The 19,884-nt window shown below is 38.4% G+C and overlaps 1 protein-coding gene across 5 annotated transcripts in view; it reads right to left on the bottom strand.

The window, feature by feature from the left end:
• Positions 1 to 19,884, bottom strand: part of ATF7IP (activating transcription factor 7 interacting protein) — a 105,625-nt gene that overhangs the window by 71,511 nt on the left and 14,230 nt on the right. Inside the window, exon 1 of one of the 5 annotated variants that reach the window (XM_084534474.1) lies at positions 16,276 to 16,795. The exons of the other annotated variants lie outside the window; for them this stretch is intronic. The gene's annotated coding sequence lies outside the window, so the exon portion shown is untranslated. Of the gene's footprint in view, positions 1 to 16,275; positions 16,796 to 19,884 lie in introns of those variants that run through there. 5 annotated transcript variants of the gene reach the window in all.

Below are 19,884 nucleotides of genomic sequence, written 5' to 3'. Positions count from 1 at the left end.
TAAACTACTACAGAAATTCTTGCATGTAGGTATGTCTGCAGAGGACTTCTGAAACCTGGCATATTCATCCGGCTATTGAATTAGTCCAAGCAATCAGAAGTATACTTTTGGTAATATCTCTTTAGTTAAAAGCTTCATTTCAGATAGTTACTTTACTAGTAAACTCTTACTGGCATAGCTTTCGTTGAAAACTGGATTTCTGTAACCAGTAAACAATAAAGAGCATTAAGATTACTCAAAAAAGTTGGTCACTTAACAAGGGTGATGCCACTTGAATTAGTCACAGAGACTGATGATTGCAAAGTTAATGAGCACTAGTTGCTAAGTACATTGTATTTATCTTCTGTGTTGTGCGATAACCAAATATCAACACCTGTACCTGTAGTAAAACACCAGTACAAGGAATCTGACATGTTTTCTGTGAAGTACAGGCTTATTGTTAATATTGCAAAGGAATATGGTCTCACATACAAATATCTATCTATCTATATATATATATATGTTATGATATATATATACGTATAATAATACATACATATATGTATCAGTTGATTTTGCAGTCCACAAACAAAGTAGACTTTCAGGCTTGAGCAATTTTGGGGTAACAAATAGTGAACCTGCATGAAGGCATTTAACTGTTGAGTATTCTACACTGCTTCCTCTTCCACAAAAGTATTCTAAACCTTCATACATTCTGGAATCTGCCTTAAAAGGCAAAAACAGTTATCAGTACTCCCCCAGTTGTAGACAGCAAAGAACAGTGGCTTGCAGGCTAATGAACAGATGCCCCAGAATCTTTAGTAGGAATGACTAGTAAGATCATACATACTAGCTTGGTGGACTAGATAAAGATATCTAGAGATAGAACTCATGCCTCTTGTGCTCAGAAAAAAACGTGTCTAAAGTCACTTTCATTGCCAGTGTTGCATTCGTAAGTGAAAAGGATGAAAGTAAACAAAAGCAAAATGCATTTCTTCCATTGTTTTGCTTGCTACTGCAATTCTGTTTTTATTTTTAAAAATTCACGAAGTACTGATAGTCCGCATAAGACATCAAGCTAGCATTTCACAGTGGTATATAATACCAAAACAAAAAAAAAAGAGCTGCCAGGTGTAGGTTTAATATGCAGCACTGGTTTTGTTAGAAAGGTCAATGGTTTGGAGTCTGAAACAACAACAAAAAAAATGGCTGTAGCAATACCACCAACACTTTCAGTAGTGGTTAATACTTGGTCTCTAAATGACTTCCCCAAGTTGCTGTCTAAAGAGCTCAGAATACCTCTACAAAAACTGTCCTTAATATTACCACTGTGCAAGGGAGAAAGGCAGCTGCTGATGAAGCAACAAACCAGAAGCACCATCACCACAGACATGATAAAGTACGCGTGAGAAGTATTATAAATAATTCTTCACGTATGTTATATATATATATGTAACATATAAATATGTACTATAAATATTATTTTAGACTCCTTGTCTCTCTAAGCTCCACAGAAAATTATATGGAGAAAAATGCATCCATACATGGTCACTCAGGTTGAAAGAATCAAGGAAGCTTCCCAAATATCACCCTAAAACCAAACTGCCAGAAGCAGACAGTATTAATGATGCTCAAGAATGCCTCTATAAACAACTGGTACAAAAACCTCAAAAGGAAAGCCCTCTCGTATTCTAAAGACTTACACCTAGCTGTAATGAAAGCCTTCCAGAAAGTTTCTACTCAGTTTTAACATCTGAAGGAGTACTCTGTATATAGCTCCTCCACAGCCTGAGATTTACCTGCAGATCCAGTGAGCCACAATGCTTGTTTGTTCCCTGTAAGCAAACAGCAGGTTCACATTATCCCAAAGTATAGAGTAAATTTCACTTAGAATGACTGCAGATGTCAGTTTTCAGTTTCTTTTTTTCCTTTCTGCCATGCCCATAAGGTAGTTGAGCTGCTTCCTGATAATTTTGCAGGCAGTAGCTAACAGGCTCTCCCGAGGGTTTTGTATGTGTATCAGTCTCTTTCCAAGTTTGCATCTGTAATTATAAAACTATCTTATTTATGTACCTAAAAGGTAAGCATTAGCTGGATCATACTCATTTGTCATCACCACTGGACCTTCTTGGGGAAGAATTTCTCTAAATAATAGAATGCTAAAAAAGGCTTGTCTGAACAAAGGCTTGAAAAAATGATTGAGCTAGACAACTTCCTAAGAACCTTTCCAATCTGAATTTTGTTTGCTAGTTATTACTAGCTTCTTTAAAGTTGTGTGCAGCCCCAGTGAAGACTTTCTGCATAAAAACCTACTGAGGCTTGAAGGAACCGTTAAGTATTTGTTTTGAGAATACAAATACTACAAATTTTATTTTCCAAATTAAAATAAGGCAAATTTCTGCAATCTTCTGTGAGTACACAAGACTCAATGTACCAAGACAGTGTTAAAACTTCCTTCCCTCTTTATGAGAAAACGGATACAAAAACTCTACTTTCAAGCTGCAATGTTCTGATTCCAACAAAAAAAGACTTTGAAAAGGAAGTCATGAAAAAGAATGCCACGACGATGTTAACCTGCAAGCTCCAAAATGTTAATCAAGAAAAACAGATTCTGCTTAGCATGTTTCAGCAAAATCCTTACATAATAATGACAAAAAAGAGAGGAAGCAGTTTTCTTTTGTTCAGGGCATTTCAACCAGAACCTTGATGGATTTTCTTATTCTCCATCTCAGCGCAGTTCAAGATGGGAACAATTCAGTGTGTTTCCTTTTTGCTAGGGGTGCTTTTTTCGTATTAATGTTACTCACACAAGATCCAAATTTAATCTTTCCTGATTCCCCTTATCATGTAGATCAGAATTTAAGATAGAAATCCCTGGATATCAGTACTTTGGATTTATTCTTTCAAGCAGGTTTTTAACTTGAGTTCTTATGCATGTTTGAAATACTGATACTTCACAAGGGGCTTCCTGGATGCTTTTGTTTGGTGTCTTGGAGGTCCTTGTCACAGTCTGAATGTATTCAACCAAGCTCTAAACCACAAAATCCAACACCAGCCACAAGATTTCCTTCTCAACTGGACTGGCATTGCTGGCATGACACAGCTCTAGTTCACTTTGAAACTACACAAAGATGATTACGTTGATGGGGAAGAAAGAGCAATGAGCTCTTACTAGATCCTCTTACTTGGAATTCTGTAGGCAGTGCCTCACTGTCATAGTGGCTTCAGGAGAAGAGCTGAGCAACTGTTTCAGTCAGTTCAAGTTCTTCCATCTTTCCATATCTATCCACGCAAGGAAGAATTGCTTCTTTTGAAGTAGAAGAAGATTTTCTAACAAAGGGGGCTGCCAGCATTTCTTGAACGATCTTTAAAAAGGCTGAAAATCCTGCTCCAGCATGAACTATTTAGAGGAACTGAGACTTCACCAAGGGAAAAATAAAAAAAGAATAATCTACACGTTCAAATTTAAGAGAAGACAAAATTCAGTTTGCTTCTTTTCCAGTGGCTTTTTTCTGTTCTGCATTTTATTTGAGTATACTGAAGAAACAAAAAGGAAGACAGACCTAGGACAGGAAGCACTTCAACGGAAGTAGGACTTGAAAAAATAGAAAGGTGTTTGGTAAGTCAGACTAAATGATGTTGTAAGAAGGAACCACCTCACGTTACACCACAACATTTTTACATTACAAATCTCACTGTTACATTATATGGACATGTCTTTCTGTAAAGTTAAGAAGAGAAAAAATGGTGTCCCAAACAGTAGAAAACATTATTTGAATCCAACCCTCTCCCCAGCCAAAAATAAAACTAAGCAAAACCATTATGTTTTGTGAAACAATTACTTTTTTCATTTTCCCATATCCTTTTTTTTTTATTATGGCCTTTACTCCCAAACCATTAAAAATTGTTTTACAATTGCTACACATATATACAGGACCATTGACACTGAAAGTGAAGGATCCCTGTATGCGTATACTACATATGCGTACGTAAATATGTACCTACATATACAAACCTCTCAACTCAGTTTCTGCATCCCTGTACTCACACAGCACAGCTGGGCATCCCCTTTTCCCAGGGCTCAACAGTAAATGAGTAAAAAGCACAAGTTTTTGGCTCATCAGGGCAATCTTACTGGCACAAAGACGTCTGAACTGTTCAAGACTGAGGTATTTAATGATAAAGCAAAATTAGCAAATTTAAAATGATACTCTATAAATCAGGAAAAAAACAAAACAAAACAAACAAACAAAAAAGAACTGTAAAGCAAGTAAAAAAAAAAAAAAAAAAGCTGTGTTTCAGCTGAACAACAGTAAATATACCAGCCATTCCAAACTAAGCCATCCAAACTCTATCTATGACCTTGGTCTTCTTTTAGAGCTGCTGGGAAGTCAAAAAAAAAAAAAAAAAGAAGCTAGAATTGGTGAGAATATACACTGCAAGAATTTTCAACTTCTTCTGAATGCTTGCAAATTTTTGTCCGAAGTCCATGATCAGCTTACTGCACCAGCAGACTCCACTTTTAGAACCTGATGTGAGCAGGCACTGAAACAAATTTAATGTTCAACCCACTACGGCATTTTCTTTATGCATGTAATATTTTTACCTATTTCCAAGGGGCTGTCCTGAAAAATGTTTAATGAGACATTCTTGGAATGGATTCAGCTTTCACTGAACAGAGAAATTCTCATCATTCTTAACCAATTCACCTCTGCGAGCTTTGGCACAGTTCATCATTCAGCTAAAGAGTTGTTGGAAAGATGTAACAAGCTGAGTGTTTTTTTTTGTTTGTTTGTTTGTTTTTTAAATGGAAACCAACAGCTAAGAGAACTTCCAGAAGGACTTGATTCCACACAGATAAAAATCAAGACTCATATCATACCAGATTTATGTACAGATGCTTCAGAACTCTAATGGTTGTAGAAAAATTAAGAGAAACCTAAATAAGATGAAGTACTGTGACCAACAAAGAGGAAAGCTTACAAGAATTCCTCAGCAGTCTTCCTCAGTGAAAACAGTAATAACTACACCAGTGCTGTCTTGACTCCCTCTCCCCTCAAACAGACACACACACACAGAGAAAGGCATCTAAAGGTTTGGCTGCAAACTGTTAAGCTATTAGGGCAAAGACTATCTTTACATCTTACTAAGCCATCACAACTAGAGCAGAGGAAACAGATTGGTTAAATATACAAAAGCAATTCATCATGTAGAAAAGAACTGATCTTCCACAGGCAGGGAAATAACACAGCAGCTATAGTTTGTTTGCTTTAAAAACAATATGGGTAAGTCAACTTGCTTTGGATTAGCAAGTGAGTTGAGAAAAATAGAAATCATGAAGGATGAGTTCTATCACAGCAGCATGCTGCAAACAGAACAGCTTGCCAGTTCTTCTTTTTCAAGAAATGCACTGCTTGTGCCATGCAAAACCTATTTTTAATTTTCTTGGGGTAGGAGAAGCCAGATACAGAGATGCAGAAAATGTTGGTGGTACCTGGACAATAGCAGGAAAAATATCCACATACATATCAGAATTATTCTGAGGTAAAGAGCTGTCTGTAGGTTTCCCATAGAAATACATATGTCTTCATAACACATGGTGCCACGGACATACAAGGTGCCACGGACAATTATGAAACAGGATAAGACAGGCCAAAGGGGAGTCTCTCTCGTGTGGGAACCAAACCAGTTTCTTAGCATCTGAAGCTGTATCTTATTTCCATACCACTTGCTAGGGAGTACTAGGATGGCCAGACTAAGGACATGCAGAAGATTATCCTGGAATGTAACCTTGAAGATCTGAAACATGTCTGTTGGGAGGAATGGGTTAAAAGTGGAAGACTGGCAAGAAGGATGGGGTCAGAACAGAAGACTGGCAAGGAGGATTGTAAATACACTCAAGTGACCTTGCAGCTGGGAATGCGTGAAGTCTGGGAGCAGCAATGTAGAAAAGCACATAAATTGTACCTACTGCTGTTTAAGCTCTGTGTGTTTGGCAAGTAGTGCATCTGTGTATAGATAATGTACGTGTTTGCTAGACTCAGAGTCACCCAATCAGAAACGCTTGAGCTCCCAGCCTTGGTACAGGGAAGATCAGAGAAGCACAGTGAGAATCGCAGCATGGTGCTAAAGACTGTGCCTGCGCAAGCCTTTGATAAACGAGTGTGAACAGCAGGCCGGTCTTCGAGCAGGGACAGAGCTTAGCTTAGCAGTGCCTGTGTCCCTGCTTGCGTGCCTCTGCCAGGTGCTGCTTAAGGGATCCCCCAGTTGGCAAAGTAACAAGAATAAATCTACTCTTCATTTTAGCTGTGGGTCTGTGGTTGTTGCCGCTGCCTGCGCTGACTCATACAACATCTTAAAACATTATCAAGAGACTACGTAGGCGTGATCTATTTCTCTACCTCAAAGCCACATGGATAGTTAGAATGCTGCACAGAGGCACTAGAGGAATTAATAGTTTCTCTTATCAAGAATGGAATCCTTAAACACACACATAGTACAAAAGTGTGTTTTGGAATAGTGTTTTGTTCTTCAGGTTTTCTTCTAAGTTTCAATTCCCAGAGAGAATCAATAACCACATTAGGCACAGAGGCAGGCTCACAAAAAAGTCAACATGATCAGAATCTTGCAGAATCTGTGGTTCATCACGTACTGGAAACTGCTGCCTAGTTTTCAAGGTGTGGCTTTTTCAGCTTCTCTGTTGTAGAATTCTTCATATGGAGACATCTGAGGTTCCACTGGAAGGGCTTTAATTTCTCACAAAGACTCAATGCTGCCAAGCACATAATCTTTCTGGTCATCCAGGCAGTGGATTGAAGGTGAGATGAAGGAGACAGGGAATATGTATATTGGATTCAGTTCTGAACAGAGAATATCTGTCAGTCTGAGGGGATACATGACTATTTAAACCAGATCCAGGTGAAGGCCTTGAGATTCCAGAGTTTCCACACACCAAAAGCAGAGCGTCATTAGCAAAGACACACTATCTGTAAAAGCAGAAACACACTGAACATGAAAAAGGAGTAAACAAAACAGAAGACTTCAGGACAAAAACATAGTAGCAACAAATTCCCTACAGTATGCCAGACAACTGAAGTTTCATGGCAAGGTCTGCCTATTTTCCAGCAGGATGTTATCTGTATGAATACAGATGGCTTTGGCCAAATGGAAGAGGTGGGATGATTGGGGCGGGTGGGGCACAACACATCAGATAGCTGTTCCCCACAAACCTTGGAATTGCTCTAATCCTACTCACAGAGTGTGTTTGTGTGCATGTACGATGACATCTTCCTTCTTCATTTGTCATCGCCTCTGTCACAAGACACTAAATAAGGTACCAGACTGGTGCTAGAGATCAGTTACTTTCCATTTCAACTCCAACAAGTTATCAAAAATTTAGGCTTGTCAAATTACTGTATCACCAGCCTTGTTTTTTCTTGATTGCTAAATGAGATACTGAGATACAGATATTTATTTTTTTTTCTGTAAATGACTGCGAAATAGTCAGAGATTGTGACAGAGAAAGTGAACTGAGCCTTACCTTTTGCGTTTTCTTAGGGAAAAACAAAACAAAACCCCTCCAGCTAGTCAGAAGATACAGCTGACAGATAAAACAGCATGTAAGTAAATACAAAAGCAAACAAAACATTTATATTGAGAAGACAGCTTTTATGTAGTTTAAGCTCTTCAAGAAAATAACACACATCGAATTCAAAACTGTTACGGAATTTACTTCATAGTCTTAAAATCCACACCTCACATCAAAACAAGCCACTGCTTTGCAAATAAACACGAATGAGAAAAAGGTTTCTAATATATCTGAAACACATATTATGCAACTCTGGAACAAAAACCATCCAAAATCTTTTTCTTGTAAGATTACATGGTATTATTTGAGGGGAAAGGAAAGGTTAGATGACTGTAAAATTATGATTGCCTATGATCTGGAATGTTCTTTGAAGCCTAATGTTGATTCTTAATATCTTGGGCTTAATTCTGGATCTCAGAACCATTTTAACACTGTGCAGTGTGTATATATATATATTTAAGTAAATATGGGGCTTCTTCATAATTTAAGAACGTTACACAAACTGAAATCATTTTGAAGAGTGACAGTTGTTATTAATAAATTCATTGCTTCAAAGAAAGAAAATTCAACAAGCTAAGAGTCCGTTCCAAATGCCACTGTGCAATCTTTTTTCCACAAGGCTATTGAAAAATACTAAGAAAACAAAACACAAATAATCAAACCCAAGAGGTTAACTTCAGCGTTTCATCCTTTTTTCTAGGGATTGGAATGCTTTTCCTAGAAAACAGTTTATAGAAAAACACCAATCACCAAAAATTTTACACAGCACTTCTGAATTCCAGTTGTTATATCAAATCATCCAAATTTGCGAGAGCACAGAACATAGTCAGTAGTGTATCTTCACAGAGAAAGACAACTTGTCTTTCATTATCTTAACACACAACGTAGTTTAAGTATAAAGCCATGTTTCTCTTGAAGAATTCTGAAATGCTTGAACCTTCCACCTCTAAGGACAACAGAATACAGAGACTATGGCAAACTGTGGTAAATGCAGAAGTTCAGAAAGGAACTTATGATCACAAAAAACAAGATTCAGTAAGCAACTAATCAAAATAGGCAACTAGTGCCATTTTTGATGCTCTAGGCTCTGTATGAAGCTGGCAGATGTAACATCACCTAGAAGATACCAGGGCCCTTCCGGGATCATGGTTCAGATCCAGGAGTCACATCCAAAAGCATCTAAAATGGGTCTAGAAGACTGCCTGTTAAGCCAAACCCATCCTTGGAAACTAAACTGAACAATGAATTATAGACAGACAGTCATTGCTGCTCAGTTCCAGAAGTGTGGGAAGCACGCAGTAAATACTTCGTTTCTTTATTGAAGCTACCAACACACCATTCAACTACTGTAGGGAAAAGCCTCTCAGGGACTAATAAAAGCCAGTATTTTGCAGCATATTTTGAAGGACCCAAGGCCCTGAAACATTTTATTCATGTTTTTACACATCAAAACCAAAGTCCAATTCAAAATGATCCTTGGCCTTCAACAAAAGGACATCATTAACATGGGCCGTACTAGCTCAATAACAGTAGCAAATTAATGAATATTTCACGTTGTATATAAAGGAAGGTTTCTTAAACCTCTAAAAAGGATAGGTAAAGAAGAGCTCTAAACCAAATCAATACCACTTCTCAATTTTGACTCAAATAAGAAGTCCATGTTCATTAGAGTCTTCTTGCAAAATTGGGACTGAATCTCGTATGAAAAGCTCAGATTATGTAGATGGGAAACATCAATCACCATTACATATTTTTCCATTTAACTTCCACAATGATAGGCATCAAGAGCTTAGAAAACGACTTTGTATTAAAAGTTTTTGAAGGTGTCAGTGTCAGTATCCCCTACCTTTCCAAAACAGAAGAAAAAAACCAACATAACAGAAACCACTCATCTACAACACCGTACTTCTAACTCTAATTACCTAACGCTTTTCACCTGGTGATTGATCTCCTAAAGAAGTGATTTTATGCACGATAACAAAGATGATTCACAAAATAAAACATCTGCATGATAGATGTCAGAAAACAAGCTTCTCCTTTTCACCTTTTACAAAATACATAACATTATTTGTCATAACATGACAATCTGTTAATGAATGCAAGAAGGGAACTAAAATCCAGCTATAAGTTAATGTCAACTTGAAATTGCTTTATATTAAAAAAAATAATCTCTAAACTGCACTGCAAATCAAAATGCAATTCTACAATCAAACTATAAGCTTAGAAAGCATCTCAGTTTGGTGTCCACAGGAACCTTCTCACTAACCACAACTGATATCCAGTTGCAGAATTTTAATGAAATCTCTTTGCATTCTATCAAGACCACAGCACATTTGCATATAATTGTTTGACTATTCATATGGCACAGCAGAGTGTAAAAGAGGTCAGGGAAGCAGATGCTGTCATTTTGTATATGTATATATATGGTCTTTTGTGTTTTTGTGTTCTTGTAATTATTTTTATTTTTTTTTGTGGACCTTGTCGTTATGCAAAAATTTCAAAGTACTGCTCCACATCTTACCATCCTAGTATTGTGGGTTCAGGTTCATAGTACTGATTCAGCTTCACAATACTCTGACCTCAGTGCTTGTGCAGACATCTTGTCTGGATCAGCCTTCTTTACCATCACGACACATGCAGGGGACACCCAAATGGTTTCTTCTCAAAACTCAAACAATTGTAAGATGACTTTGTTATTCAGAACCAGCTGAAGCTTCAAGTTTAAGCATAAGTCCTAACTTTTTTTTTTTTTTTTTAAATAGTCAACAAATCCAGAGAATTTCCATCTTCTTCTTGAGAATTTTTCACCTTGAGAACAAGGCTGCAGCTAACAGTATTGGGGCCTTCCCTGAGTGATACATGGGTTACAACACTACCACAGAAGGCCTTCAGTCAGTAGAAATAAAATCCTACCAACAATTCTCAAATTACTACATGCACTGCCTTATAATTAACTACTACAGCTATTTAGGAAGAAAAAAATTCTTCCATTTTACCATAACTAGAGTAGTGATCACTGAAGTTCTACCTCCCTCTAGGGAACGTCAACAGCAAACATGGGTTAATGTCACAGATGCACACTGTTCATTAGCAGACCTAATATTCAGAAGTAAATAAATCATTGTGCTTAAAGATCAAAAACCTCTCCAACTCTGCATATAAGCAAACAGCACTGTACCTACTAAGAAAAATAATCTTAGCTTTTGACTGCTCAAGTATCAGCCAGTATTTTATCAGGTTTGTACACATTAAAGCACTTTCTTTATTCTGCAATCTGTTTTTCTAACACCTTGTTAAATGAATGCTAGCTGTGTTAGAGACGATCATTTTTCTTTAGAAGGTGGAAGCAAAGCCTCACCCTAGAGGAAGCTCATCTCCCTTACTAAATTAGAAATAATCATGGAATGTCCAAACCAACTGAGAACCTGCATCATCTGCTTTAAGTGGCACTAGAGTTAAGTTTTAACCTTTTAACTCTGACAATTCCTATGATAGCTGGATTTTCTATGACAAATGAACAGCCTTAGATGTGGTTCTGTAATGCCTCCTCCATTATGGAGCTCACTCCTAGGCTGGAGAATGAGTTATCTACAAAATTTGCCATATTACCATCAGCAAGGTTTCCTGGAATACACAGGCAGCTATTGTGCTGGTGCATATCATACTTGACTTATCCTATCCAACAAAAGAAAGCAGCTGTAATACTACAACTTTCTTCCTTTGCAATTAGCTTATGAGACATTGGTTTAATTCTCCGTGCTGCTGTCAACCTTGTAATAGATGGATTAAGACAGTTAATAGGAAATCTCTGGCTACAGCACATTTGGAACTCTCTTTCCATCACATTGTGTGATAACAAATCCAGAAGGCACAGCAGAGCTTCATAATTTCCCCTTCCTTGTCCCATAAAAAGAAATAACTGCACACAGTAGAAGATGATGCTCTGACTGAAAGTTGAAGAACTGCATGAGCGTAACTATCTTCAGTAAATGTAATACATGCATTGTCTGCAGCATAGATCAGCTGATATTTCCTAAGCAGAGTTCAGATCTACTCAGAGTAGCTAAACAAGGCATCATCCTGTCCCTCCAGCTTCACTCCCACATACAGTGCAGGCCTATACTGCAACTGATAGCTATGCTTGTGACTGATCATAGACAAGATGAAAATACCATTTAAGTTCTAAATCAAGGCAGTATAAAAGTCACACTATTCACAGCTTTATTATTGTCTTTTATTTAAAAACAAACACTCAAATGCAGAAGAAAAACATCACTTATGGTGAGATCTGCCCTAAAATTTCACTTTAAGTTATGAAAAAGGTCCAGAACAAAAGATAAATTAAAATTTAAAAAGGTAACTGACTACATGCCACTACAATGACTGAATATTATTAAGAATTTTAGTTCTGTTGACCTTTCATGATTTCATCCAATAGATGCAATAGTTTTGCAGCATGGAGATTAAGCCTTGACCATTAAATGCCCTTAGCCATCCATTTCCTGAAACCAAAAAGGCACATGGCTACTGCACACTTGGACAATTTTCTTGACCTTTTCATGCAAGTATATTATTTGGCTAAGAGTCACAGCATGGAACAGTTCGAAAATTATTATTGGGCTGATGATTTTGACACCTTTTGTGAGGTCTCACCACTGTAGTAAGTGAAAGGCACCACATTAGCAGGGGAAGGTTTGGCTAAATATGTAGCCAGGTCTGAGTCAAACTAGTGATACTAATTGTAATGGTTCCAACCAGAGAACTTTATCAAATAATCAAAGATTTAGATTATATGGAAGACTTCATGCCAACGCTATCCCATGTAACCCAGCTGCAGAGTTGCCACAGTTGTTAAGTCATACATTAGCTGTTCCAAAGCCATACACCATCTTAGTGTCATAGGTTGGCCATCCTTCCAAGTAAAGCCTGTCTCCACATGAAGATTGGATGTCTTTCTGGAGGATGACAAAACACAAAGACTTGCTACATTTTTATTCACTTACAATATAATTAAAGAAAAGAATCACCACTTTTAAACATTAGTTGGTCTTCTTCCAGTCTCCCATTACTTCTCTTTTGTCTCTAGACTGGACATCCTATTTAAGTAGATATTTTTGCTTTCTGAAACAACTTATACACTGGAATTACTGCTTTATCCCGATTATCTCTTTAATAAGCTAAAAGAGATCCATTCTGTCTTACAGACACAAGATTAGACTGCATAAGCAGAAACATTCTACAAGACAAAGGAAGTTATTATGCCACTCTGTTTGGCACCTGTGAAACTACATCTGAATTACAGCACATCCACTTTTGCCACCCCTAATGCAACGGAAATACTGATAAACAGGAGATAGTCCACTGAAGAACCACCGAGATGGTTAAGGATGGAGAATGTGGCAGGTGAGGTTAAACTAGTAAGCTGAATTTGTGTAGTATAAAGAATAGATTGCTAAGTGGGAACTAATTGCTGTCTTCAATGACCTAATTGGCATTTATTGAGAAGGCAAAGAGAAACTCTTTCCAGAGATGCACAATATACTGACAAGGAACACCTTGCTACAATGGAAATTCCAGATAGATGTAGAGAACAATTCTTGCTCTAAGTGTGATTAAACACTGAAACAGCTTATCTGGAGAGGCTGTGGAACCTCCACCCTTTCAGACTTTCAGGCCTCACAAGGAGGAACCCTGGAGTAACCTAGAATAAATTTGAAGCAACACTCCTTTGAAGATGTCAGATTAGATTAAATTATTCTGCGATTCTGCGTTCTTCAGCCAGAGTCACTTTTTTGCTTTTCCCCAGGACCCTTCCTAATTTGTTGACATTGTTAAAACCTACGGACAAGACCATAACCTGTAGTGATACAGATTTCATATCATCAGTACAACTGGAGGAGTTTAATTAAGTAAAGTAAGTGACTTCCTTAATCTTGCTCTATATTCATCAGAATTTCAGTCCCTTTACATTTACTCTACCCTTGGGACTTTGGTTCAACTTTTTGGCTCTATGATCCCAGGGTCCAGCTTCTTCTTAAGAAGGTATGTACATTTAGAAACTGTCCACTGAAGTACAATTTCAGATTTTGCTGTGCAACCGTAGACTGAACATGTCCCACTGAACAAGTGACCCAGGTGATTCCATTCTTTTTTTGCCATATACAAATTAAAAGAACTTCTTTGCAGTACCCTTCATAAAGAAGCTTGACTTGGAACATGCTTCCTTCAGTAACACCTTTGTCAGTCTTCCACCCCTTCAAGCTTTTAAGAAGGTATTCAATTTACATGGTACAGGTGCTTTTTTGTTTTCCCTAAGAAGGCATAACTGCATTACACACTGAGTGCTTATGCCAAACAACTGTGTTCTAAAACAAATGTAGTATTATTCTAGATATAATTTTACTTCCATATTTAGTATTTTTCTTTTAAAAATATATATTTCCATTAAGCTTTTTTTGGCATTTTTTTTTCCTCTTCATTTCCTGAATTTTTTATTTAGGTCATCCTTCCTGAGCTTTTTTAAGCAAGCAGTCTTCCAGGACTTCAGGAATTTCTTTTGTATTTTAAGAGTTCTTGGTGTGGGACAACACACCTCAGATGAAAAAATATTTTCAGCCATTTTTTAATTATTTAATAGACCTCCTGGGTGCAAGTTACAAAGACCTGTTAATAGCTTCTGCTTAGAAATGTCTGTCATGGACTCTTCTGTTGTAACTTCTAGATTAAGTACCTTAGTCACCTGCAAGATACTCACCCACCCCACTTCTACCTAAAGAACAAACAAAAGTAGTCACTGTAATATCCTGTCCTTTCCACTTCACTAAAAACCATGGTACTATTGTCACCAACATAACTAATAGAAGTGAAGAAAGAATCCTAGCAACCTCACCTTTGTTATCATTTGCCATATTAGTCAAGATTTTCTTCTTAGATAATCAGTTTTCTAGATTCTTCATGGCCCACAATGCCATTTTTCCCCTCTACCATCCTCACACTTGTGCTCTATACAGAAAATGAGGGAAGGGTCCTGAATTGCTTCTGTCAGACCGCAATAAAAGGAAAAGATATTTTTAACAGAAATTGCCTTTTATGTACAACCTCTAAAACAGTTAACCGTGATTGCTAGTGTAATTTACTCGGAGAAATCCACCACATACCTATTTATGTACTTTCTGATACATATGTCTGCGTGCACATACACACACCATTTTATTGCATTTTTGTTTTAGTCTGGATATGCATGCAAACAAGCAAAACTGCATCCCATATCAAATCTTAAGTTACCACTAAAGAAAACAGTTATTACACATTTCAAAGGAAATGTGTAATTAGATACAAGGAAAAATTTTGGCCCAAGTTGTTGGCATGCAGTGTTTTACGCTGTCGTATCAATACCTTTGTCTATTATCATTGACTTTCCCTCTCCTCAATATCAACCAGCTGTAGCTCTTTCCTAGCATATTTATACCTTTTCTCTTGGCCTTAATTCAAAGGCCATTTCAGAGCAGCTTTAGTATTTATAGTCTCTATCAGTTCCTCATTTTAAGTTCAAGTAGTCTACCTGCCGACTTTGACCCCCTACCTTTTTAGTTTCACTTTGATTAATCTCAGTTTTCCATCTTGACCCACCTCCTGTCTACTGCCACTTGTATATCCCTATCTTTAGCTGCCATTTACCTTTACAGGAGATCACTCTTTCCATGTATTGCTTGGCCTGTTCATGCATCTCCAAGTCTTTATTTTGTTTAGCTTAGAGACATCCCCAATCCAGTCATTTTCTTTTACTGTCTCCACTTTCCTGTCTCCCACTCTGTCCCAAATTTTTGGGGCTATAAAATGGCAACAATGCAAATACACTAGTGCAGAACCAGCACATCTGCTCAACACATTCCTTTCATGTTACTGCATGCATAACTACAGCACAGTATGTTATGAAATTAGCAATACTGTCATTTTGTTAAAATTTGCTATTTTAACAAGCTTAGTATCTTCTGAGATTTATCTGAGGGGTCAGATCAGATAGATATATTCTCATTTGCTTCCTATTTACAAATAGCACCTTTTAAAAATTCATATAAAAGCACTTGTGAATGCGCATTTATACTAAAAGATACATGGTTAACAGTTCACCATCCAGTATTTTGAACAGCTTTACCACCTCAAAAAAATGATTGTTTAAACCACAACCAGGATAATTAAGTTCCTTTACAATACTGTGAAGCCAAAAAAAAAAAAAATCCAAACCCACACAAACCAAAAGAAACCCACACCACTGGTATACCTTAATTTTGTACCCTTTTAGGGGTGGGCTCACAGTAGTGCTATGCCCCTATTTGCATCAACTGGTGTTGCTACAGAGACACAAAAACACAGTAGCAGAAGAGTGGGGGGTTACAATCAAAATAATAATAAAAAAATATCAACAACAGCAAAAAGAACACTAATACTAGAACACTAGTATTTTTAAAGTCTTCAGTTTAACCTATGCAAACATTTTACAATAGTTGTTAGTTAACATTCCCTCCAATGACAGTGACCCCAAATAATTACATCAAGAAGTGACTTCCAGGCTTCCCAAAAAATGCCTCTTCAATTTGAATGTAATACAACGGGCACATTGCCAAGGTGGGGGCTGGGCACCTAAGTGGAAAAAAATAACTTCAAAGGCCTTGGAAACATTAATGCAGAAAATGAGTTGCTTCTCTTACCTGACGAGAACTTGACACGTGCCAAATGAACTTCCTCCTGTGGGAAAGCCACTGACATGCAGCTCATTTGCATAAGTAGCATGAGCTACAAGTAGGCTTCCAGGTCGGCCATCTTGATACTCAGATCTTGTTTTGTTTACACAGCAGCATAAGTACTATTTTCCATCCAGCCTGAGCTATGCTGTTGTACCTCCCAGCCAGTAGCCTACAGCAGCTTGTTGCAGCACACAGGAACTCCCACTCCCACACACAAGTGAATGAAGGTGTCAGGAGTGTCACTGCAGCTCACTGAGCATGCCACAGCCTCCAAGGGAACGTTGCAACTGCAAGTGTCCACAATCGGAACTCTTTGTGCTGCCTTCTGTGCTGCCAACTATTTAGCACTGCAGCAACTATGTGCAGCGAGGTACCTCCCACATACCACACGGTAGTACCAACAAGCATAAATTTATTACAGCTCAGCATAAGACAGCACACTAAAACCAAGAAGCAAGCTGAAAATCTCCGCCGTGTTTTGACACACTAGCAATCTAACCACACCGAGATTCCCTTGTATGCCTTTCCAAATTCATCGGTGTGGCTTGCTTTGCCCAGAAACCAGACTGCTCCTGCAATCCCTGCAAAGGAAACTCCAGGACACATGTTCCTTGCTGCCGAGGCAGAGACAGACTGCAGTTACAGCTAGCTGGCGCCAGTGAAAATTTACATAAAGGGGGCCCCAGTTCAAGAGGGAGCTGCAGCAAGATGCTGCCAGGCAAGGCTCGCCCCCCCCTCCCCCGCTCCCCCCAGGGCCCCCAGAGACAGCCACGAGTTCTAGAATATGGAGGCTACCTTATCTGCTTACTAACAGTCCAGAGCCACACCAAAAGTCAAGTGGTAATCTCAGTGTTTATAAAAACTGTCTGTGGTCTCTGCAAAAGAAATGCCCCCTTGAAAACAGGTTCCTAGCAGAACTGCAAAATGCTGCACTGGTCAGGAAGGTTTTGGTAAGTGTTTTATAGTGATTTGCATAACGCTGAATAAATGGCTATGCATATGCAATCAGCTTCTCTGTAACTGGTATTTCCAATAATTCACAGCCTACCAATAACAAGGAACTGTAGCCTCCAAAGTAGAGCAATTCGGTTTTAACCTACTGACAACAGGTAACGTGCCTGGCCATTTCATTTAATTTACTGTTAATACTTCACTCACCCCCGGCCCACCCCCCTTCCCCAGGCAGGTGGAGCTGTGGGCTCTCTCTCCAACTACCTAAGAGGGTATAGTGACAGGTAGAGAGAGCAGCTTGGATTTCAGCATTGCTCCAACTTCAAATAGTTAATTTCTTAATTCTTGCCTTTTTCACTTCCAGTCATAAACCCTTTTACTTTAACAAATAAGTTATATTTTACAAATGCCTACTCTAAAACTCACCTTACTTACTGGGAAAAAAAAAAAAAAACAAAAAAAAAACTTAACCAGGCTTTCCTTACTATTAAATGTGTTTATGTAAAAAGACGAATCATTCTCCGATACCTTCCCCTCCACATGTGTAGCCTTATGAGAAACTCCTAGCATGTAACACAACTCAAGGCAAATAAACATACCATTTATTATATTGCTTATAAATATGAATTTGCAAACCCTGAAAAAAAAATTATGTTAAACCACAATAATGTTGGGCTAGCATCTAGCAACACTGCTGTACTTGCAGCATTGCACCATTCAGTGGCATATACAGGGAAGAGGGAAACGATGGAGACAAATGCCTGACAATTTGAGTAGGACAAAGGCAGAGCCACCTCAGGACCAGGAAAGCCTTCTTTGTGCTCCTGGCCTCTTTTGTTGCCCACATTGCTTCTCTTCAGGATGCTAACAGTGCCAGGGATATATACATAATCCAATTACTTTGGATGTCCCTTTTCCACTGTGGAATTACAATTTGCTGTATGGCTGGTTCTAGGTTATTTCAGCATAATGCAGTTTGCTTATCATAACATCACAAACACTCCAACTTCATGTCAAAGTATTTAGTAATGCAAATTATTATTCTTTGGTTGTTACAGTTCAGGCTTAGATGTTGTATCCAAAAACCTGAAGAGATGTGCAAAGGAACAACTTTTATTTTCCCACAATTACTGTCACATTACAGTAACAACCATTAACCATGTAAGTGATCTGGTGTTTCTCATCTATTATTTCACATGCATCTTTTGATTTATATTACTTTCAGACAGATTTGTGTCCATTAGCACATTTAAGCATTGTGCAGAATACATCTTTCAGTGATGCTTTTGTCATTTGCAGAATGAGTCATCAGCTGAACAGGCTCAGTACTTGGAAATAAAAGGCACCAATGCTGCCTTAAAAAACACACAGGCAAAACCCGAGCCTCGCATTGCCTACATGCCGTTACACACACATACCAGCTCTACTGCCTTATGCACATATTCCAGCACAACACTACCATCCTCAACACCGAAAGAGACAGTATAAAGCCAGATCCTTGACTCAGAGCATTTGTCTCCACTCCAATCCACTCAGGGAAATCCGGGCCGGAGCTTGCAGGCAGCCCCGCGGCCGGGTTCTCCAGCTGCTGCCTGGAGGCGGCACCACCCCGCTTCCAGAACCTTCCGAGTGACGTCACACCCACTCCCGCTGCTCTGCCTCTTCCCTGCGCCTTGTTGCGCGGCCAGCTAGGGCAGAGGCAATTTTCAGACGCAGCGCGTTTCCACACAGCGGGGTCATCGTCCAGAAGTGCGCAGGCAGTCTGCCAGGAGCAGGGCAGGCGGCCTGCTCGTCACGGGCCCACTGACAGGGCATAGGGCTTGCAGGGCCCTGCTGTGCCTCACGGGCCACAGAGGCTGCACGGCCGCCATCTTAGGGCCTTCCAAAGACAGAGGGTGGCTTTGGTGGTGCTGCTGGTTTCGAGTGTCAGAGTAACACTGGAGAAAAAGCATTATCATAGTCCCTTCCATTCTCCATGGATTGCCATTACAAAATAAATAACTAATAAAAGACTTTTTCCTACATTCAATACAGTATATTAAAAAGTTTCCACTACTTTGTGTTCTCAAAGAACAGATGTTACAGGCAAAAGTATTAAGGCCAATTGTCTTCAAAGTAATTATTATTAGCTGTATGCTTTCAATTGGTAAATATGGTAGACAATATCCATTTTATAGATAGGTAGATAATATCCTCATTTTAAATGTCATAGTTGATAAATCTCAGAATAGAAAGGTACAGAAAAAAATCTACTACAAAATGATTTGTGCAAGCATTTCATAAGCAAAATTTGTCTTAAAAATAGTAAAAAAAAAAAAAAAATATAATGATGAAACCTGTCTTTAGTAGCTCAAAAGAAAAGTAAGTGGGAAAAGTCACAGAACAAGGGAAAACTCTTTAGGCAGTATATATACAGCCCAAAACATCGCTTTTCTCTCTGACTTTGCCTTTTTTCCCCCGAAGTATGAAACTGAACAAGTCATTCCTGTAACAGCCAGAAACTTGGTAGTTCCCTAGCCTTTCTTGAGTTAGTCTTTGGACAGCACAGCAAATCATACTCATTGCTGTAATACAGAACAGTCTGTCAAATCACATGCTTATCTTAGCCAGCATGGTTTTACT

This window comes from Aythya ferina (genome assembly GCF_964211825.1).
Source record: "Aythya ferina genome assembly, chromosome: 1".
NCBI classification, from domain to species: Eukaryota; Metazoa; Chordata; class Aves; order Anseriformes; family Anatidae; genus Aythya; species Aythya ferina.
The sequence above is the reverse complement of the archived record's forward strand: the minus strand, read 5'-3'. Positions and strand labels throughout refer to the sequence as shown.